At 40.2% G+C, this 12,237-nt stretch overlaps 2 protein-coding genes across 2 annotated transcripts in view; both read left to right on the top strand.

Moving 5' to 3' along the window:
• Positions 1-12,237, top strand: part of LOC118415638 — a 19,622-nt gene that overhangs the window by 2,908 nt on the left and 4,477 nt on the right. The gene's annotated exons all lie outside the window — the stretch shown is intronic.
• The window catches only part of LOC118416680 (neuropeptide S receptor-like), a 25,664-nt gene continuing 22,387 nt past the window's right edge, over positions 8,961-12,237 (top strand). The window contains exon 1 of the mRNA XM_035821858.1: positions 8,961-9,042. The gene's annotated coding sequence lies outside the window, so the exon portion shown is untranslated. The remainder of the gene's footprint in view (positions 9,043-12,237) is intronic.

Here is a 12,237-nt window from a genome sequence, read left to right as displayed (position 1 = left end):
GACTTTGTAGACATCATTTCCTCTCAATGACAATTGTCTAATGTTCTCTGGAAGACGAAACGCTGACGTCTTTTTATTATGTAACTCTATTTTATAATGAATGTTTTATAATGATACTTTTTAAAGACTGATACTCTCGGGCGAACATACGCCCACAATTGAAATTTTGGTTTAGAATTTCAGTTTATGTACTGCAAGAACCAAAATAAAGCTCTCATCATCATCATCATCTAGGGGTGGGTACCGGTACAGAAATTTCAGGCCCAGGTCCGGTTCAGGTCCAGAGGATCAGGTACAGGTTCGGACCTGAACCTGGACCTGATTCAGTATGACTAATATCAATGGCCCATTTCACTGCAAGGAAATCTGTTTGGTGGACTATTTGACCTGACACTGGCGTTTTAGAATCCTACAACGCTAACTGCACCTGTACGATTGACTGTAAAACTTGGTAAAAATGACTATAAACTCTGTATTCTAGTTCACTCTTGTTATTCTCTTCCACCTGCAAGCGCCAAAACGTGTGAATGCCTGGTAAATAGTCTGTTAATTTTCTAATCGGTCCAACATCCGGTCTACCGAATTTTTTCAGGTCTGGTTTTTCTGGACCGGTCCAATAAGAAAAACCGTTTTTGTACCGCTACGCTGTACCGGTACCCAGCCCTAGTATACATCACTGAGCCTTTGAATAATAGTTGTATATTTATTTTACTTGAAAGATAACTTGTAATGACAATAAAAGTTTGTAGCTAATCTTTTTCCAGTGTTGTAAATTTAGGTCAATTATAGTTGTTTCAAGTGCACATCTTTTATATTGAAAATGAATTTCACATAAGTTAATTTGGAAAAAAAATATGCCTTTCATAAAAAATGATAAATTTTCTTTTCTGCAAAGTGCTGTCCATACAATTTTAGTATAGTCACCAAATATGATTGTCCTTGCACAAGTCGTTTGGCAGTTATACGACGTCAAAGTTACCGCGAGTGCTTGTAGACCGCCCCCCCCCCCAGTCTGGATAGGGTTAAATATACGCAGTACAATCTACAATGAAATTTACTTCATCTTCTACTGTGTCTGAGATATAATTCAGTGAAAGTAGGTCATACGTTTATCGACATCTGTAACGGGTCAATCCAAACAAATCCTTTTCAAGAAAAAAAATCGATTTTATTGCACACTGTTTGTTTTGCAAGATCCAATTTATATAGTGGCCGATTACCACCCCGTAGCTACTTAGTGTTACAGATCGAAACGCTTGTTCTAGTCAATGAGACATGACTAGATCGATACTTAGGTAATAGGATATCTGTTATACGGCTAATTACAAAGACCTTGTAATGTTCTCTGTAATTCGGGTGCGTGATGTATGGTCAGATCGCGGATTGATTTCCGTTATCCAGTGATCCGTAGGGTCACTGGCCTGGTAAAAGAAACAGTCAATTTCGCAGATCACAAACTTTGATCAAAAACGTATTTTGAGGATCTGCACTAGAAAAAAAATAAGAATTTAAATTTTCGGGAATTTCTGGGCACTGGTGAATACGTTCTATGTCCGGGTTATGTACAGGAATTTCCGGTCACTATGTGCATGTCCGGTCCCGAAAATCCCCAAATATTCTTGGATATGATTCGTCAATGAATGAATGAGTGAAAGAAAAAAATGAATGGTTGGCTGGATGGATGGATGGATGAATGAAATAGTATGGAAGAACAAATGGAAGAAAGCAGTAACTTAAATCAAAGTTAGCATTCCGTTGTCGTTGCCAAGGGACAGCCAAAACGTATAATCACCATTTTCTATGCATTTAGTCAGTACATGTTCATGTAAGAGCATTAATACTATAGTTGAGTATTCCTTGCGGATCGCCTGTTATTCTGAAGCATTTCTTTTTTGTCATTTCAAGGCCTTCTAGCCATTTTTCTTTTCATATGCGAAGCGCTACTGAAAGCACCGCATTTCATCCCAGCAATTCTATCGGGATTCTGTGTCAATGGAATACAAATGAAGTTACCTTTCTACTTGACGACGATCGCTGAGCGACTGGCAGCGACCAAAATATATTTGGAATACCCTAAACCCCTAATTAAAAACATGATGCGAGGAGGTAAAAGTATGATTTAAAAGGAAACTTTTGAAGTAAAAGCACAGAAAATGCTAAAGAAATTCGTTCATTATCTTTAAAAATCGTTGAGCCATCTGCAAAGCTTTAGGTCGTAGGGCTGTCGTAGTGAGGTCGCACCCTCACTGATGTAAAGAGAATGTGTAATCAATAACGACCTGTGGAAGAAGGTCGCCATATATGGACTCCATATACCCACCGAGGTTTCCCCAAACACCAATACCCCTCCCTACCAATCTGGCTATGGAAAGCCTGTCACCTTTGTACCAGTAATATGGTCACCTCAAAGGACCCACAAGAAACACTCAGACTTGAAGGGAAAATCATCTTTCTACCACTCTCTGCATAAATGTATTCTCCTGGCTTATTCTTTTCCATCCTTCTATTTCCCATTCACATGAATTTTTTATACCCGCATCATCCCAATCTTCTGCGTACATCGCGATGCCGTGAAACATTTATGAGCAACTTCATTTATTGTCCGAGCCTAGGCATATACAGACTGTGTAAACGGCGTAAGTGCCGAAGTCTTGTAAACCGCAATCATAGGCAATAATTTACCAAAGATGATAATAATGATAAAGGTTTTTAATTACACCATAGCACATTTGCAATGTTATTCATTCCTGGTACTAGTCAATCACCCCTGTACAAAGTTCTGTTCACCAAGCTTGATTATCACCCACATAAAGTACATTTTATGCACTTTACGTTATGGCAATGTGGTAACTTGGGTATCATCCCATATCCACATTACGTTTATGCACTCCGTGTTTGCTAATGTTGCAGCATGAGTATAACCCCCTCAGTGACTGTACATAGCTCTAACTACTGCAAAAGTTTAAAGGCTTTTCAAAGTTTTTCTGGTAAACTAGGTGGACAATCACACACATTCAGTTTATGCACTGTACGTTATCACAATTCGCAACAGGAATATCACCCCCCTCAGTTACAGTACGGTAGATCTAACCGATGTGCTAGTTTGAAGGTTTGTCACAAAATGTTTGGGAGCCAAGCACATAAAGTTCAGTTTACGTTATGTTAGGGTGTGACAGTCGTCCCACTGTGACTGTATCTCTAACTGCCGTGATAATTTGAAAGCGGGCCAACCGTGGTCCAAAGTTCTGTTCAACTAGTTTTATAATCATGCTCATAAAGTACAGTTTATGCACTGTACGTAATGCCGAGGTGATAACGTTAATACCATTCTCACAGTGACTGTAGCTCTAACTACTGTTACAGTAATGGTTTGAAAGGATGCCAACATTTTGTCGTGCAAAGGGCTGTTCAACTAGTTTCATCCACATAAAGTACAGTTTATGTACTGCACGTTCTTTCAGGATGGTTACATGAATATCAACCCCACAGTGACTGTAGCTATATCTATCTGATAATTTGAAGGCTTTACAACGGATTTCTGTTGAACTGTTTTTTTTTTGGCAGACATCCACACAGTTTATACCTTGTACGTTATGCCAAGGTGTGAATGTCGTCCCACAGCGACTGTATCCCTCTCTACTGTGATTGTTTGAAAGCTTGCCAACATTTTGTATTGCAAAAGGCTGTTAAACAATTTTTGCAATCATCCATACCATTTATGTACTGTGCGTAATAACAAGGTGGTAGAGCGAATATAATCCCACAGTGCAGGGCTCTAGCCAGCTCGATTTTTTTTCCGTCAGCCAATTCTAATTGTCGTGAAAACCGCGAAAATTCAATTTCCCTATGACACTACAAAGTAGTAAATGTTGCCATTGAGACCTTGAAAAACGGGTTTTAATGAGATTATCGTATGCGAAAGGGCGCCGACACACATTGTGAACAATCATAACAATAGCAAAATAAACAGTGTGTGGCTTTTACAGCCGTGGACGGCGTCCCCAAGCCGCCTGTAGCTTCCACCAAGGATTTTTGTCCGTCAAGGTGGACGGATTGGTTTTAAAATTTTTCCGTCAGACGCAGCAAATTTCCGTCAATTGACGGAAAAACGGACGCTGACTAGAGCCCTGGCACAGTGACTGTAGCCATTTTTGCTGTGATGGTTTGAAAGCATGCCAACATTTTGTCGTGCAAAGGTGTGCGAATGAACCAGTTTTGCAATCATCCACATAAAGTATAGTTAAAGCACTAGTATCGTTGAAGATGCCTATCAGTCACGTGTGCTTAAATTGATAGATCATTCTTTGATATGTGACCATTTAAACACCTAAAACGCGTAAAATTTGTAGTTTCGCGTTTTATGTGTTGCAATAGTAAGGACTTTGCTATTGATGCATGTTTTAAGTTGTAGAAGAGTGGTCAAAAGGCAACATCATCCAACAAATGTAAAGCAACATTCGCTGTTTATCTATTTGTTGAGCGATCATCTGTCGAACCTTTGGTCTCTCAGAGGTCGCTCGGCTATCGAAGCCTGTATTTGAAAGTTAGTAAGTTAGTACAAGACCATCCCGCTCTTAATGGTGTATAGGATGGCGTCCATCTCCGTTACGTTTATGTGACCCTAGTCCACACAACTTTTTTGTGCAATCACTACAGCAGAGGGCTAGTCCAACTGTAGTGGTTTGTGTCCAATGTCCATACTCTTTCCCAAATGAATATTGAGTTCTAAAAGTAGAGAAAGCAGCATGTACCGTTTCCAAAGTCTTTGGTATGACTCGGTCCGGGAGTGAACTCACTTCACGACCTAACGATTACTGCAAGGTGAACACTCTATCCACTCGGTCATTGCACCCATACAACAATGAACTCGGGTATAAAGTGCAGTCTATTGTGAAATAACTGCTCTGCAGTCCCTTATGAACATGATATATGATATCGTCCCTCGAAAAGGGATGTGGAAATGGCAAAGTACAATACCCTTGTCTGATATCACGCCCTTGTGTGCAGATCCGTTCCTATTGGCATTTCAATGGTGTAAATACCATCTCCAAGGCCCGCTCAGTGCATCCCGGCTTAATGCATTGACCGACCATGACGTATGCAAATGCGATGTACCATAAATGCATTTAAGTTCGCGGGGATTTAATTTCGCGGTAGTGGGAAAAAGGACTGTTCGTGGTGGTTTTAAGTTCGCAGTAGCACCATACACTATAGTCTTACTGCTATGGAAAAATGTTCGCGGTAGTTTTAAGCTCGCGGTGAATTGGCAACGCGAAAACCATAAAACCACCGCGAAGATTTCTGCATTTACAGTATTATAACATGTAGAAAGATCCGCCTATTGAAAACGATTATTCTGCCATCATTTTAAACATGAACAACGGTCACGACCTTCGTAACCCGTTGGTCACCCACGTGGACTCGGTTATAAGGCTGAAATCCTCAGTGAGCTCAATAACAGATGCAGGTATGCGAATAGAGAAAACGCTTTGCAGCAAAAAGATGACTGGGGTCACCTCTTCAGTCTTTTTCGACCTAGAGGACATAGAACTAGCCATGGACAGGGACTGAATTTGATTTCATCGTCATAATATGCAAGGACAGGACGTATTGCAGACTACTAATCGGCTGATGCAATTTCCCACAAGCAAACGCACGACCTTACATAACTTCAGTCAAAGATGTGCAGGTCCTAAGGCTATTTTATGGATTGCATCCACTGGAAAAACGACGACATGATGTGAGCGTGCGGTTAGGCGAAAAAAAGCCTTAATGTTAAATGAATTACAAAAGCACAGATTATGTTCCATCGAACAATAGATTGCTTATTTTCTTCTTTCACATCTTCTTCTTTGATTTTGGAATCGACTTAGACATCTGTATCCGTTTCCCATATTTTGTTCCAATTTACGGCATATAGATGTATTTGCTCATTTTGCAGCTGCTTCGAACGATATATAGTATGATCGAAAACCTTCTTTTTGGAAACTGACAAAATTTATGCGAGTGTGGCTGTCATCCATTATAATCGAATTCACATGGCTTTACACAGAACCACCCAGAATTGAATTGCACCTGGGAGGTATATGTCAATACTACTGCTATAGGGGGCACTCTTTGAGATAAACCCTATACAGCCACTTTAACCCCAAGATAGCGATATATACTCCGAGAGGATTATGATGGCTTCCACTGAAAAGACCCTTTAATACATCAGAGCACGACCCGGAGGTTCCAATAAGTCGAAGTAAGGAAACGTGTCTCGGATCTATGATTAATTATCATGGATCAACTCTCATAATCGATATCTGTGTATGACAGGGAACTACTTGGGAAGCCTCGTATATCATGTGTGATATACGTTTATTGACGATTTATGCATTGATTTCACAGACGAGTGTACGGGAAAACTACAAGTAATGCGTGTAATCATATGGGGAAGTAGTAGTGGAGTAAAATGTGTCATTGTGTCATACCATGGAAACGTACACTCAAAGATGACCTGTTCTGTCAAGTCTTCTCCAACGCATTTTCAACAAATTCTACTCGGCTTAACTACAAATAAACCCCCCTAATCAGAGCCCTTTCCTACGACCTGTAGGCTCAGTCAGCTGACGGCGGTTCTACTATATCACACTGTGTCGAAACCCCCCATATGGAGAGAGGTCATTTTTACAACTCATTCAACAAGTTAAGTGTCATTCTTACTCCAGCCACCAAAAACTGTCAAGATTTCATACATGCAATTCAACCTGGAAAAAAAGTGATTTTTACAACTAAGTCAACAAGTATACAGGTTCTTTCTGCCATACCCCGAAATGCACAGATTTGATATAAAATCCCACAAAAAAAGGTCAATGGTTTAACATTAAAGTCTTGTTTTTATTTGACTCTCTCTCGCCTTCACTCTGGCCCCAACTGTTCAGTCCCCATGACTTTCTCGTTGATGTGACGTGGGTTTGCTTCCAAGTACGTAGTTTCTTGTAGCTTCGTGCGTGTGCTATTAGCACTAGGAAAACGCCAATTGCCTTTAGAAATAACTCCAAGACTTCTGCATGAAAAGTGGGAATGACCAAATAGCAATAAATGCCGGGTAAGTATAGTAATGGTGGCTTTTTGCAAATATCAGCATGTTTACCCGACATATATGGTAATTGTTAAATACCGCTTTTCGCTGTTGATGCTTTACTAAGCCTTTAGTACTCTGTTTCACCTAATATATGCGTACAAGGGTAACAGAGAAAGAGAACCGCATGCCAAGGCGTAGGCTGTAGCCCAGAGATAACAAAAATGCGTAGGAATGTGTGACCAAGCCGTTGTCGCGGATCATTTGTTTCCAGACGAAATGGAAGATAAACATGGTGACCCAGCCTGTGAAGATAAAGATGGTAACTTGGCGTAGGTTTGCGCTCTAAAACTCACACCTGAGAATAGGGATGATCATTAACTTCGAGGCCAATATAGAACGTCTACCAAATCTCAAATCATTGTGATCATTACTTTGCAGGTGACATCCAAGGCCAGTGATGTTGGGGCGAGGGATAAAAAAACAAGGACAATTGGGCTGCAACTTCAGAGGCATTCGGGTCAACTTGCTTTGCTGGAAGTCAGATACCCACGTCTTTCTAGTTGAAATAGACTGTAGGGAATCCCCATCAAAAATTCTGACAATGTCTGCGTAGATTTCATTGCATGAGGAATACGACCCACGCAGCTCTGGTCACAGTTCGCCCTAGTTTTTCAGCCATTTATTTTCAAAATGACGTAAACTGGAAAGTAAACCACAATGATTTTAAGATGGATGGCTCCACACTTTATAAGTTTGCTACGAAATTTGAGTTATGAACCTTCTTTGGCAAGTCTTTAGTACTTACCGATCACCCCTTCTATATTCACCAACCCATCATACCTCTTTTTGTGCAGGGGCAGAAATCGTTATTCTTAGGTTCATTTGTCAAAGAAATGTGAATGGTTGGGGGCAGGATGAAAAAGGACCGTTGCCAACAGTGTTAGCTAGAAGAGAGAGCAAAATATTTCACTTGAAGTATGAAGGAGTTTTTTTTGAGAATGAGGCCGTTAGATACATGCACATAATACTGTTTTGGATCCATGTCGGTGGCTGTTTTTGTAATACCCCTTTCAGATTATCCAAGATCTTGGGGCGTATCGATGGAAGATCGGCCATATTTAAAACCGACAGAGGGTTACGCGTTTTTGTTTTCACCTGAAATTCGCCCCATCACATATGATCCACACTTTGTACCTTGTACAATTGTCGCGCAATAAAGTTATCATTATAAGCGAGGCTCGGACGGTTGCCGCAGACTCGTTCGATTTTCGAACGTGACAGGGGGTATACCGGGTGGCTTGAAAATTCTATGGTACCAAAATCATACGACCATCGCACGACCTATGTGACCGGACCATTCATTGCGTAGTCATGGTTGTCGTTGGAAGGCAAGGTATTTGGCCGAGACGCAGATTCCAATCCATTGATTTGCTGTGTCGTTAGGAAAGGCACTCGTAGTCTCGCCTATTGTTCTGAGCTACTCGCAATTTAGCCCCCTGGCTAAGAAGAGAGAGTTGTCTATCCACCCTATAGTTACGACAGTAACTCAGTGATTTTGTTTACCCATCAATTTCTAAGTGATAATTTGATTGTCAGGGGTAAATATGTCTTAAATGACATCCATCTGTATACTCTGTATACCGTCTGTATTTCTAGGAAAACAAGACACACAGAAATTGCCATTAAGTTCGACCACATATCATAACGAAATACTACGTAATTATGATCTTACTATTCCCCTAGCAGAGGTTTGGTTGGGTGGTCGGGATTTCGTACGGTTGTCTACCTTCACGAAGTCCCGGTCACTACTGACCCCCACCCACCCCAAACATCTGCTTGGAGAATATGATCTAAAATGGCAAAACCAGAAAAACCAGGTCCCTCCATTATATATACGGCACACTGTCCAGATGGCTGCGTTTGGACCATGCCTGTAATCAAAACACCTGGTTCTCTTTAACAAGCCAACTGAAGTAAGTACTTTCAATACTGCATGACTTTGCTCTGATCGAAACTTAAAGCTAGTGAAAACGTTTTCTTGTGACATAGTTAATTTGTTTGAATTTGCACCGCTAGAAAAGAAAAAAAACAAGGACGTGCGTACCAAAGTTGTAATATGTGCGATAAATTTTGTAAGGTCTCCACTATGGAATGACCTCACAAAGAAGTCATTCATTAATCATATGCGTCTTTTATTATCCTTCATTTACTTTTCAAACCCTTTTCAAAGACTCTAGTCTTTCCCAATCTAAAAAAAAAAATCGCGTTTCGTCTTGCCATATATGCATGTTTGAAACTGGGTCTTGCGTAAACATAGCCTTCGGCGAATTTGTATGAGACAAATCATTTTGATGACGCATTCCTTTTCGGAATGTTTTCTAATCGATTAGCATGCATGAAAAAATAAAATAAAATAAAAACAAATAAAAAGTGATCGATGCAGAAAGAAATGATTAAGCAGTACGAAAATTTAGATACCAATGTTATCACCACCCTTTTAACGGTGCATACCACCGGCTTTAAATCGGTTGTCGCGGTTCGTTAGGTTTGGATGGATCGTTCAGTTTGGATGATGGATAGTTTCGTAAGTCAGTTCAACCAATCCCCTCTAAAGGCCCTTCCAAACACCAATGTTGCGCAACTGAGTCAGTGTGGCCTATGGCTGAGCGGTCTAAGTTGTCGAAGTCTGGTAATGAAGGCGTGGATTCGGGTTTGAGTTCGAACCCCACATCTAACCATTAGGGTTTTTGTCTTTATTCAACAATCCCATGCAATGTCTTTTGATAGAAAATTTTTAAACAATCAGGACTTCAATGTTTAACCGTCCTCTTTTCATGCGATTTTGTTTGCATCAAGGCTTTTTTCTCCAAAATACGCACCGGCCAGCTTTTCTTTAAAAGCTTTGTTGTTGGAATGTTACTGTCTCTTCCATCCACTCTGAGTACTATGCATATATCTGTCATAACACTTATTAAAATGCTAACCTCCTCACACTTAGGTGTACATAGATTACATTTTCAATAACTGTTACCTTCTTAACGTTAGATAATGACCAAACACTTCATGATGTAATCTCGCGAGAGTTACAGATAGGCGATCTTATTAACACGTGATCTTACGGATTCCTGACGTCAGCAATTGGTCAAATGTGCCATGAAATTCATAACGCCTTTTTGAGTGCCCTTATGAACTTTCTCGCATGGTTGATCGATTGCTGACGTCACCTATCAGTAAGGTCACGTAAGATCAATAATCTGTAACTGTCTAGATTATGTTATGAAGCTTGTGTTTGGTCATTTTTGATCCTGAAGAAGGCGACAGGGGTCGTTGGAAATTTTGATCAGTGTAAAACATAGTTTTGGAAGAAATTTTAAAACAAATTGTATTATGATCATTGCCAACAAAACTACGTTTCCGTTATAATTTGCCATCAAACTTCTTTGTTTAACCTACAGATTGGAAACTTTATAACCACAAACGTTACACTTGATACCGCGATTTCTCATATGGCGTTCATGCTGTATTTTGAAATAATTCCATCAGATCTCAACTGCAGTTAGATTCTAGCAAATTATCCAACGTGGAGGTTTTAGGTAGCGTTCTGAAACTATCAAGGTCCATCGCTAGCAGAGTCTTTCTTCCCAGATTGGGAACGGGAATGAAAGCCTGGCTCTGGGAAAGTTCACAGAGTGTCCATTCAAGACGACATGTCGGCAATTCTCTCTGTCTAACTCAGCCAAAACTTTAAATGGACTTTTAGCACACAGCGCGTTAGAGGATAGAAAACAAACTGGGAAAGGTCTTTTCAATGGAGATAGGCCATCAGCCACGGCCTTGGGAGATATCGAAGTCTTCTGGGACGCCCAACACGAAGCACTTGGGCTAAGGTATTACCTATCCGCCAGGAATCAGAGTTAGATCACGCCAGCATGGCTCGAACCTCAAAGGTGAGAGGAAAGCTATCACCGATAAGAATGTGACCAGCTTATATTTGCCTTCACCATTCATTAAAATGCATAGCAGTACTTGCTGTTGAAGCTTAGGTTCAACAGGAACTATGTAAGAATTTTGACACTACGTAGAATAGCTTTTGGTACTGAGCGGTGAGCGACTTTTAAAGATGTGGAAAAAAAACTAAGGCCTATATGTTTGTACAGGGTCTACATTTAATTAGTTTATCTTTAGAATGCATGGCAGTAGCCAACGATAAAATATTGTTAAAGTTCAGGTCCAAAAAGGAACGATGTAAGAATTTTGACAATACGCTGAGTAGCTTTCGGCACTGAGCGGCGAACGACTTTCACTATCACCGATACAAATGTGCAGGGACTGCCTTTTCCCAGCACCATTTAAGTAGCAAACAAAAACATTGTTAAAGGCCAACGTCAATTCAATGGTCAAAAAAGAAAATGTGACAGAACAAAAGTGATAAGTGTATCATTTAGTATACCATATCCTGTGTGTTTAGTCATTTGTTGAACCTTCCTGAACACAAAGAAATTTATTTCAAAATGAAGGCAACTTTATTTTACCAATTGAAACTTTTTTACTCGCACGTTCGCATCAGTTTTGGGTTTTTAGGGATGTCATCCCTATAGTCGAATCAATATGGCCGTATGACAACGATTAACACATTGTTACATGCTTGAAAAAAGCATGTACTGATTCTGGTAGGGATCTTTGTGATTCCGGACCTATATCTTTAGAACCTCTGGATGGATTGCGATTTCCTTTGTTATGGGGATAGAGTGTGTGACCTATTGTGCCATTAAGTAGATTAGAAGTTTGCTGTTGTTTTGTGGTTCGTTTAAAAAAAAATATTTACACCCCTTTTCCTGTTATGGAGTGATCTGGCCTCATTCCCTCTGTCTCAACCTCCTTGGGGACAGCTAGCAGCTGTAACATCTGTTTTGTGTTTTCAGTAGCATGGGAGTGTGTGGAAGGGTCGTTTCCAGTGCCATATCTCCAGAACAGAACGTGTGATTGTGATGATATTTACCTCCATGAAAAATGGAGGTATAGTTTTTGGTGTGTCTGTGTGTGTGTGTGTTTGTGTTTCCACATATTTGTGGTCAGCATAACTTTAGAACCTGTTGATGGATTGTAATGATATTTGGTATTTGGGTAGGTGTTTGAAAGACGAAGGTCAAAGTCAATTTTGGATCCCC

The sequence above is a fragment of the Branchiostoma floridae genome, chromosome 5, assembly GCF_000003815.2.
Source record: "Branchiostoma floridae strain S238N-H82 chromosome 5, Bfl_VNyyK, whole genome shotgun sequence".
Taxonomy (NCBI): Eukaryota; Metazoa; Chordata; class Leptocardii; order Amphioxiformes; family Branchiostomatidae; genus Branchiostoma; species Branchiostoma floridae.
The sequence above is the reverse complement of the archived record's forward strand: the minus strand, read 5'-3'. Positions and strand labels throughout refer to the sequence as shown.